The sequence below is a fragment of the Alexandromys fortis genome, unplaced genomic scaffold (assembly GCF_014885135.2).
Source record: "Alexandromys fortis isolate MF-2015 unplaced genomic scaffold, M_Fortis_MF-2015_v1.1 scaffold_67, whole genome shotgun sequence".
Taxonomy (NCBI): Eukaryota; Metazoa; Chordata; class Mammalia; order Rodentia; family Cricetidae; genus Alexandromys; species Alexandromys fortis.
In genome coordinates this window covers 5998120-6016457 of record NW_026067945.1, presented here as the reverse complement: position 1 = coordinate 6016457, position 18338 = coordinate 5998120, and positions in this window count along the sequence as shown.

The window sequence follows — 18338 nt, the reverse complement described above, 5'->3', positions numbered from 1 at the left end:
TTTCCTTCTTAATCAACTTCAGCGCTGGGCTCCAGGTGAAAAGAGGGTTCTGCTAAAACCAACCCGTTAATTGCATAAAATAAAAACAGTCTCTTGGAATCCACCAGGTGACTGGGTAAGGGACTTAATTTGCAAACTGATAAGAAGAAAAGTCTTTCTAAGGCTAGAAGATGTCCTCTCCCTAGGAAAGCATCCCAGAGGTCAAATGACTCAGTGCAGTCGCTAAGTGCCTTGGTACCAACACGGGTCTTAATGCAGAACTCTTCAAATCCTGAAGCAGGGACAGTTTTAAATAAACAGCCTGGGCTTTCTGAACCGCCATCCATAGATGTCCCTTTTCCATCCCTCTGTCAAACTCTTTGGGGATTTTTTTTTTCATGAGAGCCCTGGCCAGTGCATTCTGAATGCCCTGAGGAGAGCTTGCCATTAATCCACTCAGTGTGTTGCTTTGGGAATGAGGCAGATTACTTCGCTTGTGATTAACAAAAGTGCAACGTTTCTTATACACAACTGAGGCGAGAGAAAGACCCGGGAGAAATGTTTCTTACAAAGAAGTAAATTCGTCTTCATTTCAGTGCTGTTGGGATTTCTGGTGGATTCTGAACATGATTGCCAAAGCCACCTGGAAACTTCCGGGGACTCTCTCTCAACCTCACTCACACAGTTGAACTGGTTCAGAATCACAATGGAATTCCGAGTCTTCAAAACAACTGCCTGTATTTTGTTATCACCAGTCAAGGCAGAAATGTTTGTAGGTTCCACTGATTGAAAGTAGTATCCATAAAAAAAAAGGGGGGGGAAATATTTAGGGGAGACAGGGTTCAAATTTGGAGGTAAAACATGGCAAGAAAGCTTCCTCTTTGTCCCACAATTCTGGGATATATTCCACCGGCCAGGGCATGGTGTGACAAAGCTGCTGGCAACACTCCGCAGCGCACAGACGTGGCAGCGAAAGCTAAGATGAAGGTTCTGTTGGGATCTGGAAGAGCAAGAAAGGGAAGGCGGGCAGGAGAGAGCCGGTCAGGGAGGCAGAAAGGAGGACAGCACGGGGAGAAGGCTGGAGAAATTAGAACAGGAGCTCGGAGCACTCGAGAGAGCAGGGGAAATGACAGCTGAAATTAGAGCAGGAGCTAAGAGAAGTGAGCAGAAGGGGACAACGGCAGCCAGTAGGAAATTTAAGGCGGGCAGAAACTACAGAGACAAGTGGCCAGGAAAAGAGGAAGGCCCAGGACTGGTGTGCCGTGCTAGAGATCACGCAATCAAAAAAGTATTTGTCATTCTGAAATGCCTCTGAAAGGGGGGAACGGAATGCACCCCAAGAATCAATATTAAATTTTATGCCTGCTGCACCCTTCAAAAGCCTGAAGAAGACATTGATTCAAGTAAGTGTCGCGTTTCTTAAATGACCTTTGATGATTTGCTTAGCAGTTTTGCAGTAGAGGTTTGTGCTCTGAGACTGAGATGTGGGGAAACCAAAGCATGATTTCCAGCCATGACTGAGAGCCTTCAGAATGGTCTATCTGGTCATGGAGGTTGGGGAAGGGGTGGGTTGGCGGGAGCTGTTTTCTGATCAACGTGCATGTGGAAGGCCTGGGGATTGTGGGTTTGGAGCTGGACTCCTTGGAAAGCTAAGAGTCATGCTGGTTGGTTAAATGGTTTGGAAAAACTTTATAAGTTGTATTTTGTGGCCAGTTCTACAAGTAGGCCATATCTGATTCTAATGGTTTGGTTTGGAAAACCCAAAGGTGGGTTTCCTCCATAAGGAGGCCTTTGCCGTGCGGGCCAATCAGAGATTGTGCTGATATCTTACGTCGCACAAGCAAGCACTCATACTTGATCAGAAACTGCCTGATACAGGTACTAGGCCTGAGAGAGGTAGAGTTGGCCTCGTGTAGGTACAGATTTGTCTTGGAACCTAAGTGCCTGGAGCATGTGTTGTACTTACGGTTTGTTTTTCTGTAACCCAGAGGAAGAGCTTGCGTTCCTGAGAGCACTCTCCTCTAGCTTAGATGTCCATATGTATGGCTGACTTGTTTTCTTGTTGCTACTCGGCCTTGCCTCAATCTGACTTTTAGATGCTACCTGTCTATGAGCTAGCTAGAGGTGTGAGTAGTCCTCAATTGGATTCTAGTTCTTGGATGTTTGTGGTTTGTTTGGCCTTCTCATTTTGATTGATTGCCTGGATTCAGTTTCTTGATGGTGCTGCTGCTCTTGGGAGTATTTCTCGTCACCTTGCCTGGGAGCAGTCAGTCTGTCTGTTCTGCCCTTCCCTGTAAGAGGTCTTTGAGCAATATCATGATGACACACGATTCTCTGGTGCCCTTATTTCCACAGCTCTATTGATGAGCGCATATTCCATGTTCCCAAACTGGTACTCAACAGTATCTTTTCTCTCACTGGTTCTTGCCTTCAGCATATAGGCAGTTATAAGTCTCATCAGTTCTAGAAACTTCCCAATCATTCCAGAGATGCTAGCTGAGCCGATGATGTCTTAGGTAGTGTGCTAGTAGAAGGAAGCAAGCATTGGGATGGCTTAGCAACCTGGAACCTCACTTGGTTTGAGATATGTGCACACTCCTCTCCTAACAGTGCCCCCGGCAACCTAGAACACTCCCACCCATGCCAGGATGCATGCATACCTGTTCTTGAAACAAGAGAAATAGATGGCCCCTCTTTAAAACTGCTGGGTAATTGCCTGTTTCTACTAAACATATGCCAAGATAGATCCAGGATCCAGACTGGGCTGGTTGGGGTGCATCCACAATAAATCCAAGTATGTCCCCTAAGTGAACTTTTCGGGGGAATTCCATCTTACATCTATGACTTTGCATAACTGGGCAAATATACAATTAATATCATATGCATCATAGGAAAGAACCTGAGCGATAAAGAAAAGCTGGCATAATATGCCTGTCAATCAAACAGAGAACACCCACACTACACTCTTAACAACCACTGCCTCCTTTCCTTGGACTCCATAGTGCAAAGCCCCAAATAACAACTAGGGCTGGTGAGTACTCTCTCATTCGGGGTGCCTACTGCCTCTCTTCATAGTGTATACCCGACATGTACTTGCCCTTTGCTCTCAATAAAACTTCTTTGGTGCTTCGCTTTTTTTTTTTTTTTTTCTGTGTACATTTTCCCAATTCTTCAAATAAAACACCAAGAACCTGGGAAAAACCCTGTTTCAGACAGCAGCCACAGGCAGAGAACATTAGGTGTTTTCTGACTTCTTGGTTTAGTTGAGTTTTACCCCATTGAACACGGGTTGAACATGAGCCATCTGTCAGAGCACCTATCTAAGTGGTCCACAAAGAAGGCAACCATGACAAAAATAAAGGCCAGCATTTACAAACCACGCATTTGATGGGATGGAAGCAAACGTGCACAAAGAAGTAAGTATCATCGGGCAGAAGTTGATGTTCTGAGCAGACGGGGAGGAAGATGAAGAATGGACCCTGGGCATTGTGTTGCATGCCTACCTGCTCTTGAAACAAGGAAATAGATTGCCCTCTAGGAAAGACTTCAGATATGGCTTCCCTCAAATAGGCTTGTAAGGAAGTGAAGGATCAAATCATGTAGACGTGGACAGAAGATTGTAGCAGTTAAGAGGGAACAGAACACTCACAGAGCTTCAAATACTAAATTTGCCTAGAGGCACATGAGAGGCCCGGAAATTTAACACAGCTTAAGTGAAAGTTAGTGAAGAAAATGATGTCGAAGCTTTACAGCAACCACAAGGACTTTAGATCAGTTGGCTTCTCAGCCTGTGGGTCGCAACCCCCAGAGAACATCGGAAAACATGGCTGTTTGCCTTAGGATTCATAACAGTAGCAAAATTACAGTTATAAAGTAGCAACAAAAATAAATTTTATGGTTGGAAGTCACCACAGCATGAGGCACTGTATTAAGGGTCACAGTGTTAGGAAGTTTGAGAACCAGTGCTTTAGACTTTATCGTAGGCCTCTTTGCAGAAGACTACCATGGATACTGTTTTCATAAGCTAGTATTGACTGCTGTGGAGAAGAGATTCTTGGATAGCCAGGATGAGCAGGCCAGCACTGTGGTCCAGGAAGAAAATGAAAATGATTTCGAATAAGACAGTGATGTTTACTATGACTAGAAGGGATCAGATGGTAACTCTTTCAAATTTGATGATAGATTTGACAGTATTTGATGGTAGATTAGACCAAGGCATGAGATAAAGAACAGGGAACATTGACTTTGTCTTTTCCTGGGCAACTGGATGAAGGAAGTAGCTGCCTACTAAGAGAAAAACAAAGTCAAAACAAACAAACAAACAAACAAAAAACCCCCAAAAGTCCTCAAAGTCAGGTTTAGTGGTGAACACCTATAATTTTAGCATCCGAGACACAGAAGACAGACTATTGCAGGTTCCAGGCCAACCTGGTCAACACAGTGAGTTCAGTACAGCATACTGAGACTTCAAATAAATAAATGAGTTATCCAAATAAATGAATAATAAATAATTCACAAAACAAAGAATGAATAAAGTGAAAGACAAAAACGTGAAGAGAAAAAGGAGAGAAGAAAAGAAGAACCCCCAAACTCAAAACTGTACAAATGTGGACTTTCAGAAGGGAGTAGTGATTTACATAATGCTGGTTTAGTGTTGCTATTTGGATTCCCACAGGGATTCAAACACACACATAATATCTGGAGTGGAGAAGACACTATTTTGGAATTATCCACATTTATATGGTAATTAAAGCTAAAGTCGGGAAGCTCCCATAGAAGGAGATAAAGATGAGATACAGTCAAAAGACCAATTGTCCCATGATGCTACACAGGCGTTAGCCACATGAGGAGGTTACAGCAACAAGACACAAAATATATCCAGAATGGAGAAAACTATCTGAAGTTGAAACAAGGAAAATTTTAAGATACCAGTGATGTGTAAGGTGAGACATAGAAATCTACTTGTAGATTTACCAATGAGAACATCATGGCTCAGCTTCTATGACCTCTTTCAGGGACGAGGTGAGCTGGGGAAGGCTGCATTGAAGAACTCAGGAAGGCTAGAAAAGAGGAGAGGGGAGCTACAACTGTAAGTGGGGAGAGGAGGCAAGAGCTGGAGAAAGACAGTGTCATGAACAGCAAGGAACACAAGGGCATCGGGACAGAAATATGGGGATGCTGGTGCTATGAGAACAGGAAATTGCTGGAGCATCCTGGAGAATGCAAAAAGGGATGGGAAGAACAGTAGACTGACAATATAGATGGTGTCGCAGGGACAAACGTGTGCAAGCCCTTCCCCGATTGCTTCTATTTTCTCTATTAATTAAGCTGGCAGTTTTGTGAGTGGATCCCTGAGGATGGTATGGAGATGTTAATGATTTAGAAGTGCTGTTCTGAAGCAAGATTGGAAACAGAGGAACAATGGGCAAATCCAGGGTGTTTCACAGGTCCCTTCTCAGCCTCTCTCCCTTCAGAGCTAAAATCTGCTGGTGTGGAGGCAGCCACTAGAGTTCCCCTTGCCTTTTCTAGCATCTTCACCCATCAGATTGACCCATGGCCTTGAGTTTGCTTAGGTGATTCCAGTGATAGTCCGTTCCACCCTCAGTGTGATGATCAGCGTGCTTTTGCTGCCTTCTCCATGCCTGTGACAGCGCCATTCATGGTGACCCACCCTGACATCCTGAGACATTTCCAGTATCTGTTTCCCCCCTCCCGCTCTCCACTAAGAGTTTCCTTTATATAAGAGTCAGCCCTCCTCTCTTATCCCCTACAATGAGAAACCCTGTTTATTCCAAAACTGGTATCACCTGCCAAGGGAAACTCTCAGATAAATGATTCTGATAGACTGTTCTCTTAAAATCCTTAGCTGTTGACTCTGCCCCCAAATATTGTATGTAGTGTTTTTCATATTCTTCCCCAAGTAAGATTATGTCACTTTGGTCTACTCTGAATAGGAATACTGTAATTCCCTCAGCTCTCTAGATCGACAGTTACAAGTTATTTTGACCTTTTCTCATCATCTCACAATCATGCCCAATATTGACTCAAATGGGCAGAGTCACGCTTTTACAACACATCTCTCAGGAAGTGTCACACAGTGCCTTTAACAGAGTACGTGTAGAGGGGGAAGCCCTGAGTGAATGTGTAAGGGGCGTATAAAGTCCTAAAGGAATGTGTGTTATTATTGACCAAGACCCCAGTACCTCCCAGTCATGGGAATTGGTAAAGCCTCCCCCAGGTCAGGCTCAGGGGATTGGCAGAGCCTTCCTTTGGTCCAAGTGTGAATGCTGATAGAGTGTACAGAAATCATTGCCCATGGCTTCCTCCTCCCGGGTTTTAGCACCCTGAGACTACTCCTCTGCAGAGGCCTCCTGCCAATCCCACTCCTCTCCCCATGTTCTGTGGAATAATTATGACGAAGTCAGAGGTTGTTGCATGCAGGTGAGATTCCATCAGAGAGCACATGGATGATCCAGCCCCAGCTTTTCTGTATATGTGTCTGTCCTTTCTTCATTCCCTTATCACCCAAGTCTGATTTTCAAGACCAAGCCATGCTTGGATGAGGCAAGCATGGACTTGGCTAACATACTCAGTGAATACCCAAGCAATACTTAGTGCTTGGACTCTTGTCCATGCCATGATTCCTACTTTCTCCTTATTTGGTGGAGAGGAATGGCTGAGTGCTTACCCAGTTTCCTTTGGATGCACCAGTACGTGGTTAGTGCATTGACCCAGATAAGAAGCCATGCCCGGCTGTAATAGGTTAGAGGAGGAACAGCAAACAGAATAACTAAACGTGAGGGAACTTGGTGTGTATTCCGAAAACAGCCCCCATGGCTTTGCAAAGAGGCAAAAATGTCAAGTCAGCTCCGCTCTGAAGCCATTCGGAGACATTTGCAACAATGAATGCATGATTGAGTTTACTGTTTCGTAAACAGTTTGCAGACATTACCCAAGGAAGAGTTATGGCGGCAGTTTACAAATAATTGCATTAGGCAGACTGCATTGCAAAGGCAGAACAAACAACGTGCCAGTTACACAAAATGTTGGCAAACATTCTGGGAGAAAATAGGAAGAAGAGAGCATGGGCTCTAGGAAGGGGTGTTGTCGGAGGCTGGTGCGGAGGCGCCCTCGATTTTGAGCAAAAGGTCGAAGTGTTAGTAAAAGGGGCTTATCTCTGCTTTGCCTTGGAGACAGAACTTGGCACAAATTTCAGAGTAGGCAAAAGGGTATGACTCAGGGATTTGGCACTTAACGCATTCAATGGAACAAAAGTGGCAGAATCGTTTTTTTTTTTTTTTTTAAATGAAGAATATGTGTTTGCACTGAAGGGGAACCGAAATGGGAAAGCCCGACACCGTTCACAGCAAACAGCCCCCATGAACTCATTTGGCTATATACTTATACCCAATATGAGAAACGATGTATTTTCAATATGCTAAATAAAAGATCTTTTTAACTAAATATGTATTATAGTACATACATTTAATTAAATGATATAGGCACACAGCTCTGAATCTATTGTATATGCATGTGGTACTACATATATTTGTATGACAAGTCTATAAATATACATACGCAAGATGAATAGTAACTAGTTAATAATGCACACCACATATGCATCAAGGTTATCTTGATGAATGAAGTGAAAACATGCGATGTTTCAAGCTGTTTTATTCATTTCTTTCTGCTGGCTAGCTGAAGATACAAATGCAACTATAAACATGTTGAAATGAACCTAAAACAAGTAAAGTAACTAGAACATGCTTGAATTTTATTGTAAATCACAGGGTTGTTTTGGATAAGAATTACTCACTAACATCAACTTGACTTTAATGCTTTTGAAACGGTACAGAAAGGCTAGAGAGATGGCTCAGTGGGCAAGACTTACTACTGCGAGAGCTAGAGGACCTACTGAAGCACTCAGTTACTCTATAGGCATGGATACATGTATCTATACCTCTAACATGGGGACCAGAGACAAGTAGAACACAGGAGCTTGGTGGTCAGTTAGCCTGTCAAAATGGCCGACTTTGGTTCAGTGAGAGACCTTATCTCAAAAAAAAAAAAAAATGTGGACAGTGATAGAGGAAGACACCAAACATACTCCTCTGGCTTCTTCATGTATGTATGAGGAACTCACAGAAAAGTAAAAAATGATTTAAGAACTAGGTTTTTATGGATAAGAAGTACCCATGAAGCACAAAGGTTCATCTTTTCTTCTCAAATGTATCCTGAAGATGTGGTTTTCCCTTTATCGTGTGCTATTGATTTCATAACCAGCCAAGTAGATTTTCAGATTCAAAAACGCATTTAGGAAAGGACTTAAAACAAACCTTTGAGTTCAGTCCCACGTACCAAAAGGACCAAAAGGTAGGACCATTTGTTTACGGAAAAGAGAAACCAGTTTTTTTTTTCTATTCTGACAGACTCTAAAACCAATGAGGAATCAGTGAAAGCTGAAAGTCCGATGAGTGCATTCAAAATATTCAGTTCATTACCTTCCCCACAACCATTGGAAGGCTACTGCAGGTGCAGGATGTGTGGACTGATTTCAGTGTGAACTAAATCAGCAGACTTGTGCATGAAATAAGACAAGAACCGCAAACCACAATTTGATGTTTGTTTGCACTGAAAACAAATGCAAAGTCTACCCTTCATTTCTTGAAGACACGTTATGGTCGTTAGGTGTCTTGCTTTGTCTTGCACCTGGCAAAGTGTTCACTGTCTCTCACAGCCCTTTGGGATAAGGTAGATCAGCCCCAAATGGAAACTTTACAGTAACCTGGCTGCAGAGCAATTCTGTGTCTTAGCAGTTGGACAACTGGGAGCTCCTGGGATGGAAGATAAATGAAAGAACACTAGACTAATCTGGGCAGTGGTGGTGCATGACTTTAATCCCAGCACTCAGGAGGCAGAGGCAGGTGGATCTCTGTGAGTTCGAGGCCAGCCTGGTCTACAAGAGCTAGTTCCAGGACAGGCTCCAAAACCACAGAGAAACCCTGTCTTGGAAACCCCACACACACCCCAAGAAAGGACTATTAAATGACATGAAGTTAGAGCCCTGGCTTTCCCTTGTAGCTTTTGCTTTTCTGTCCCTGAAAAGAAATAATATTTTCTCTTTATGGAACGAGGAAAAGGCAGACTCTGGGTTTCTGTGAGTGAAGATCCCATTACTAGACAAGACTGACAAGAAGTACTCAATTATGTCGCAGATGAATATGGGTATGGAGAGGATGGCGGAACGGGAGACCCCTACTAATGGAAGAGAGATGACCCAAGGCTTCTGGCAGGTGTCAACTAGATTGCAACACAGCCAATTCTAACCATTTAATTCATGTTGCAATGAAACACAAATTGCTTGGCTGGTAACCTCTTGATTTTTTAAAATTCTACATTTTTTTTAAACTCTGTAGTATAGAGAAGGGGTTTACATTCTCAACTAGCTAATGTGTGTCAGTATTTTTCAAATATAGTTTTCTATGGTATGAAGGTTTTTCCTGGTTTGTGCCATTTTTGAGGGTCAGAAAAGAAAATAATAAACAAAAAAGAAATGGATAAAAGATGCCATAATCAGTCTTTATAACTTTCCAGTGGCTTTTTTAAATCTTTTTTTCCTATTCTATTTATTTATTTTTATTGCTTTTATTGAGCTACATATTTTTCTCCACTCTTCTCCTTCCCTCTCCCCTCTCCTTTAACCCTCCCCCATAACCCCCACGCTCCCAATTTACTCAAGAATCTTGTCTTTTTCTACTTCCCATGTAGATTAGCTCCAAATATGTCTCTCTTTCCAGTGAAGTTTTTAACCTCAGTTAGAGCAATGTAGTTTCAACTCTGAGAGTTTTGCTGCACTCTGTGAAAGCAAGGGAACTACCAAATGCCTACATGAATTCCACTTGGTTCTAAAATAACCAAGATTAAAATTTAGATAATTTCTTATCTTTCTAGTATACTCTGTTGAGTGTTTGAAGGTGCATATTTCTGATTGACAATGCTTTTTTTTTTAGTTATTGTAGTTGTGTGTGTGTGTGTACTTGTGTGTGTTCAGGTATTCTACCTGTGCTGTGTGCATGAAGGCCAGTCCTAAAGGTATAGGCACATGGTGCCCTGCCCAGCTTTTTATGAGCATTCCTGGAATCTGAACTCAGTTTCTCATGCTTGTACAGCAAGCATTTTACCCAGCTCATGATTTTTCCTTTATAAAGTTCTTTGTTCCTATGGTATGCTGGTGCAAACAAAGAGGCCAGGGGGAAGGTTTGTGATCCCTTAATTATTTCTTGTTGATGTAGTTTATTGCTTCCTTTGCTAGAAGGGGAAGTTCCCCTACTTAGCTTTCCATCACAAGTTTAGTACTTTTAAGGTCCAGCCAAGTCCATTTCAGCTTGATAGAATTTGAGCTGTTCTTCCAACAAGGGGGATTCCTTGGCCCTGAACTTTGCCACCATCCCAAGATGAGCGTTCCTCTTCAAGACCCAAGGGACCTCTGTCCATTTTCTCTGGACAGTAGATGATGGGGTTCAGAGAGCCACTCTCACTCCGAAGTCTATGAATACAGCATGACAAAGACACAGAGCCCCTTGAAATCTAGCAGAGTAAATCAGGCCCTGAGGCCTTATGTTTCCTGGCTTTCTTATAATAACTTGTGTTACACCTTTGACTAATCATCCTTACTGAATCTGCTTAGTATTTTGTGCCGGTCAGGGTGCCATGTACTGGATCCGCAAAGACCCTTGCTCTTGCTCTCACCTATGATGCAGGGGGACCGGATCCCACCAAAGTATTTTCCTGCAGTGTGATAGCATAGGGTGCCAACAAAGGATGGGCAAGTATGACAAAATGTCTCTCAGTACAGTCTGCATGCTCCCTACCCCAACAAGGCATGTGAAAAAAGCTCTCCCAAGCATCAGGTGATGAAATGCCACCAACTTTCCAGGCTAGCACACAGGAAGAGGACACTCTTATGACAATGATCTATCTGTTCTGATGAGTGACTGGCAGTCCTTAGAATATTCCAGGACTTGGGTCTTCCTGTCCCTCCTCTCTCCTCAACCCATAATATCTCCAGTCACTGCTCCAGATTCCTGGACCAAAGGGATCTTCTGAGAGTATCAACTGGTAGAAGGGATTACTCAATTCTTAGCTGTGGGAGATCTTAACTCCTTCCTTTTTTCCTTCTTTTATTCAATAGTAAATTTTTTATACTGCTTTTCTTTATTCTTGGCTTCCACATGGTAATATTGAATGTTTTCACTAACAGTGTCCTAGCCAAATGTATATTATCTCATTAGTCTTTATCACAATTCCCCGAAACAATGTCATTTGCTTACTTTACAGTAATATAAACCGAGGCACAACTAGATCAACCAACTTGCCCCAAAATAAGGCTAATAAGAAACAGAGCCAGAATTTTTTTTGTGAGGGTCCTGTCTCTTTAACTAGATTGTCACCTTTTATGTGGAGTAGTGAGAACCTGTCATCTACTACTTATACTATGCCTGCTCGCTGGACACTATGGAAGAGATCATAGTGACTCAATGGGTGGATGAAGAAATAAATCCATGAACGAATGAGCTCTGCTTAGACGGTTGGTTCTGCAAAGCATTGCACCAGAAAATACAAAGAAGGGTTTAATGTCATTTAAGGATGATAGCGAAAACAAAATAGCCGTAACTTTTCACTAAGCCTTTGCAGAAATCAAAAGATGGATGTGAAGGCCTGAGCCAGCATGACAGCTAGGAGGGAAAAGACGTGATTGGATGCTTGCAGCATTTGGAAACAGGAGCTAAGGAACCACAAGAGGAAACACATGAAAGGACACTATTTCAATGAAAACACATTTATTTATTTATTTATTTGTTTGTTTGTTTACTTAAATATTTATTTATTTATTATTCCAATGGAAAATGTGTTTAAATGAACAAAAGCACAGTGTTTCTGATTGTACTTCTGGGTGATAAAGATTAACTTTTTTTTCAAGTTTCCAATATTGGTTGCTAAGTGAAAACCAACATACCCTGCAAAGCAAGAATGCAAAGTCATATCAATTCCAGCTCCAAAATTCTATGCCATATTAACAGCCACTTTGAACTGCCAGGTGGCCAAGCTATTTAAGTGGATGGAAACTGGTGGACGGACTCAACTCGTTTTAGTTCACATCCATGATCCTTTGTAGAGTGTTGAACTTTAGGAATCCTAGCCTGGTTTGTAGAAGAATGTTCCATTCTACCCAAGCATCCCCCATTTCGAATGTCTTCTGGGCAGTACCCCTCTGACTTGACTCTTTGTGCTCTGCAGATAACTGGAGCTTTTTATGAATCCCTTTTGCCCACGTCCTACAAAAACATTTTCATAGAAGCGTAAAAGTGGTAAATATCATATGTCGTACATCAATGATACCCTTGCCTCTGTAAGAAAATACTAATTAATTGAAAAGTTGCATTGCAGATGCCAATTAAGTAGAGCGTTGGTTTCTCAGCATAGTAATTTCAAACAGGGCCTGCTATAAATTCATACACAAGCGTCTAGAATTACAAAGCCGATACTTTGGAGAGAGAGGAGGAGCTATTGTTTCACATAAACATTTGTTCTAAAACACCTTAAGGAGGCGAGCCTGGCCAGTTCCAATAAAGTGTATTGATATTGATTCATAAACCTCATATTTATAAAGTCTCTCTTCTGGGCTACATCCTGTTCTAGGGAATGACATATACACATTCTACCAGAAGTGCACATGTCTACATATGTGAACAGTACTACTTGTAAGTGAAGTTCTTCTGTTAGAGTCACTCATGAGGTAATGGATACCATCTGAATTGATCCACAGGAAGAGGCTGTTGCCAGGGAACCGTCTAGTGCATGAATGTTGACCATAGGTGTCACATGTTGTCCCACTGTTTCTACCAGGAGGTTTGTATACTGCAGATCATCAGATGCCGTTTCTAGAACTGACGTTTTCGAACCTGGAAAGAGTCTGCGGTGATCAGCTGCCATTTTATTAGATATCAGGGATCTCCAGTTGGAATACTTTTTTTCTCAGGACTTAGATATAGAATTGTATGATACTTCATATTTTGGGTGTTACAATTGTTATTTTTAAAGGAAACGTAAAGTGCCGTAAAGTGTGCTGGATAGTTTTTCGTGCTGATCTCAGAAAACATAGAACCTAGTTCATCACAGATCTGATTATTCAACTCTAAGAGTACATTAACCCTATCAGAAACGCTCTTCTGAGTGTGGGGTAGGGAACGCAAGATGGTTCACAAATTCTGAACAGACAAATAATGTCATTAATGTTAACCTCACAGCTGTGTACACACTCTCTTAAAAATATTAGAATAGTAATGAAATTTGTAATTAATCTTAAATTAGCATCACGTGTCCAACGTTCGTAGCTTATATCAAGTATAAGTTTCAAAAATTCTTAGAGATGGGCTATGTGCTAGAGTCTTGCGATAGCGCTGATTGTCCATTGGCTGACATCTTGAATCACCTGGGAGACGGGCTTCTGGGACTGCCTCTGTGGGACTATCTTGAGAGACTTAGTGGGCATGGAAAACCCTGTCAACTGTTGGAAACACCATTCCCTCGTTGGGAGCCTCGACTGCACAGGAGGAAGAGAGAGCTGAGGAGCAGCAGGCATTCACTGCCGTGTGTTCCCAACAGTAGATTCTATATAAGCAGCTGCTTCAAGCTTCCTTCCCCATCATGATGGGCTCCACCTGGGACTATAATCAGGTGTCAGAATATTTTACCATAGCAACAAGAAAAGTGACTAAGGCAAGCATAATGTTGTGCTTAAAGGCAACATTAATGTTATCTTAATATATAATTTCAGTGCTAACCCACCATCAGGGAAATACAGAAATGTGCTCTTGATAATGCAACAGAACATAATTCTGCCTGATTTTGGGTTGTCTTGGGTTAAGAGAGTGATTGCTCGTACAGGACTCAAGTAAAGTTTATTGACCACCTGATGCTAAGCCACGGGCTCCTTCGTTTCCATCGGAGAATTTCCGTTTCTGTGCAAACAACGTGAAAGAATGTACTTAAAGTTAACATCCTTAAGTCTCATCTGTGGCAGGTATACCTAGTGCCAAAGGCCACATAAACTGGACTAACCCAGGTAGCCAGAAGTTCCTGCACTTTCATTGTACAGAAGACCCTTTTAACAGAAAGCCAAGCTCACCCCGAAGCCCCCATGTACAAATTATATAGTTACTATTGAAAGCATCAGCACAGTATCTGAGGTTAGTAAAACATATTGCTGGGGCTATAAAACATTCTAAACTAGCATTCCAAATGGCTTGCCTCAAGCAAGCACTTAAATTAAAGTTTCAGACAGCTGGCACTGGCATCGTAATGATGCTTTCCCACAAAGGGATTGGCTAAACATGATTATTGTTTTGATAATATATTGTCGACATCCATTATTTTCTATTATTTTGTCCTCATCCCAGCCTTTGGCTTTGTTTCTTTTCTATTTCTGTTGTCAACAGGTGACCAGATCTGGTTCTAATGATACAAAAAAAAAAAAAAGCATTAATTGGCTTGGATTTGGGGATCTCCCTCTCTCTCTCTCTCTCTCTCTCTCTCTCTCTCTCTCTCTCTGTCTGTCTGTCTTTCTCACTCTTTCTCTCTCTCACACACACACATATACATATACAGAAGGGGAGGGGGAGGGGGAAGAGAGGAACCACAATAATTAACTTCCATAGTCTGATCATTTTTAGCATCTCCTGTGGATTGTTTTTTGTTGGTAAAAGTGGAAAATGTACCAGTAATAGTTTTAGTAATGTTATCACCCCCCCCCCAAAAAAAAGACAAAGAATTCCTAAATACAATCTACATTTCCTTGGCCTATCTGGTCTTTAGAGCTGTCCTTTGTTAGAGTTGATAGAAGCAGGGGACGCCACAGCTTTGCTTTTGTGGCTTCCAGCCTGTGCAGAACACTGGCAGCCTTGTATCTCTTTCGGCATGTGGGTGCTGGCTCACCCAAGACACAGACAATGTGGAAGATAGCTACTTGCCCTTTAGCCAATTCTAAAACACAATATTTTGCAGGCTTATTAACATATTTTCAGGGATAACAGCGCCTCTGTTCATTCCAACTGGGTTGACTTGGAAAGATTTCCACTTTCACCAGAGAGAAACACACATGATTGGCACCGAGGCTCCGTTTCACTCAGACTAGGTTCATTCACAGATTCTCCTAGCAAGGGAGTCCTATAAAGTCAGATTTTGTCATTGATATCCAACATAACAGCATATAGGCACTTTCTTCCCCATCCCTCCAAGTTTTGATCATTTGGAAACAGCCTTTGATCATTTTGATGAGCTGCATGTCATTGGGTAGTGGGGGTCCCCACAGGAAGAAGTGCGATTTTCTGCGCTGGGTTATTCTGTCCACAGAAGGCACTAAGATTATTGAAAATCATGAACATCGATATGCTTGAATCGGTCAAGGGAGTCAAAATGACACCTTTAAGTACTTTATTTTATTTTATTTTTTTGAACATGACTTTTCCATTGGCTTTGATTAACCTTTCATTAAAGCTGGAGTTTGGAAAGCTCTTAATTGAGAAGGAACTTGCTTACTTGGCATTTTTGGGGGGGTTGTAAAGAGAATATCTGTAATTAATGACCCTCCCAACTTTACAGTTCAAGGTCGACTTTGTTCTACCTCCGCAGAGATTGCTTATAGATCCACTCTTAAGGACAGTCCACGCCAGAGTCATGATTTCTGTCTCGTAATAACATGGCACAAAGTTGGCCCTCGTAGACTTTATGGCTGTATCGCCAGCTGACAAATTAATCCAGTTAGCAAAGGTGAAGGTTTAAAATTGGGGTTAACTGGAATTTAACTGGTCATTGTTCATCAAACCTCCCTCATCACCCCTGACTTGTCCCCTCAAGGTCTTAGGAGTCCTGACATCATGTCCCCAGGTCAAATCAGGAGTCTGACATCAGACATCCTGGGTCAAAGAAAACAGAAGAAGCACAGTGCTGTGTGCCGGTGGTGGCCAGGGTGGGACAGGGAGGTGTTCCTGCTGTTTGGGATGGTGAAACTCCACTCCCCTCTTCTTTCCACCCCTCCCCCACAAGTGAGAGAGTATTTTTATATAGTTCAAGTCCCTCCTGGCCTGCAGTTTGCAGTGCGGTTTGAAAAGTAATACATCTTTTCTTAGATATACCCCAGTTTCTGCTTTTTAATAGATATGATAATGAACTTCTGGGTCTTCATTTCCCAGTGAGCAGAGAGCTCGAATAAATCTTTGATTGTTCACAACCCAGGAGAAGATTCCGGAGTCCTGGGATCTACAGAGGTCTCTCTAAACAACTATTATTTTAAACGTTTTTTTTTTTTTTTAATGTTGGACTTCCTGGATCTGTTGATTTTTTTTTTTTAAACAGTGTACTCCATGGTATTTAGTGACCTAAGAGTGAAATTCATTCCCAATGAATGAGAAAAAGTGAAAGTTCCCAACAGTTTCAGAGCCACAGAAGACACGTGGATCTGACCATAGGGAGGTTTCCTGTGAGTGGAGGGAAAAGATTTGTTCTAGATGTATGCAAAATCCCGTCTGCTAGAGGGTCTGAAGATTTTGTTCCCTCTGCTCCCAAATCCTGGGAAACGTTATGCTTTTCAGAGGATGGGAAGATGCCAATGTAGTCTGACCACTTTGCTGGGGACTGGTCGCTCTTTGAGAAGAAATGGCTTATCCACATTTAGCACAATTCTTTGATAACAGAATGGTTCTGAATGGCTTGGGGTGGATTCTATGATCTAAGACATTTATAAAGACAGGATTCGATTTTCTTATTTTTATTTAAGTCAAGCCATGTCTTGGACATTTTGCTTTCAATTTTGTTGACAACTCTGAAACTAGAAATCCTGACCCTGCAGAGACCAAATGTTGCCAGGTTTTCACAAACTTAATGGGAAAAAGAGGGTAAGCTTCCTTGCTCTGTTTCAATGAAGGTATAAGGTGCAACGGTATCTGACAAATATTCTGATATGGTCTCATATTATGCTTAAAGGAATATGTATTGCCTTGGCTAGTATTTTTTATTATTATTGCAACTAACATGATAAATGATGCTTTGATTAATTATAAATTAATTAAAGAAAATTGTCTTCATAGTACGAAAGACGTAACTCCATCTCTTTTCCTAGCCAGCTGGATCTCGTGGTAGAAATATTTCTATTTAATTTTTCTTTGAGTCCTTATTAAAAAAAAAAGAATGGTAGCTTGAGCCTGTCCCTGCAGCCTTAGTCAATTGACTATGATTGAATGCTTTTTCTTATTACTGCTCGCTGGGATCTTCTTATGAAATGTACATTTCATTTTTATCCAGGACCTGGGGATATGGGGCGACAGAGGAATATTACTTGAGACTCGGCACACTGCAGTCTGTTGAAGGCGCTGCACTAAGACTGGGGAAGAGTTATAATTTTAATTCTTTTTACAGTGACAAGGATATTCCAAAGGTAAATTGTCGTCATCTGTTAACCCAAATGGCACAGTCTTAGTGGGACACGGTGGTTTATTCTAATTGACAGAGTCTGTGGGTCCCTGTGTTGAACTTCAGGCCTCAGCGTTTCTGAATTAATAAAATGACTGAAGAAGGATATATTTGCAATGTGCTTGGCCTCCCAAAAGGATATGTGGTACCTGACTATATACAGCAAGCAACTATTATGATATTGCTACTTCGATAGATAGATAGATAGATAGATAGATAGATAGATAGATAGATGCCCCCTTTGCCATCAAAATTTCTGTCCGTTAATTTTTGAAAACTCCCTAAACGAGCAGGAAAGATGTGAGCTTTCACAGTGTCAAAGGGGGATTATTGTGTGACACTGAGCTTGTCAGCGGAGTGGCCTTGCTTAGCAGAGTCCCAACAGCTTAAGAATATGGATGTTCAGCGGAAATGAAACCGAATCCAGCCGTTCAATATCCTGCCACCCAGCAGAACCCACTGCAACCCCCGTTCTTCCAGTGAGCTTCCCCTGTGCTAGTCTCTGATTATAGAGCGGGTGGTGTCAGGACACTTTGATGAGAGGACGCATACAAGACTCCTGGATTCTAATGCTGCTGGTGATGTTGTCCCAGACTTCCCATAAAAGAAAATAATATAAATCAGAAGTAGTTGTTTTAGCACCGACAATAAAGCAGGGATAATTTTAAGTACCAACTACAAGCAAGTCAGTGTCACACACACAATGTTTACAACTGCAAAAAATAAGAAACTCTCGGAACGATAGCAGAGTCAAAACATGGACATTTGGTTATGCGCATTACTTTCAAGATTTTATTTCCACTGTGCAATACGTCTTCTTCAATTTCAGTTAG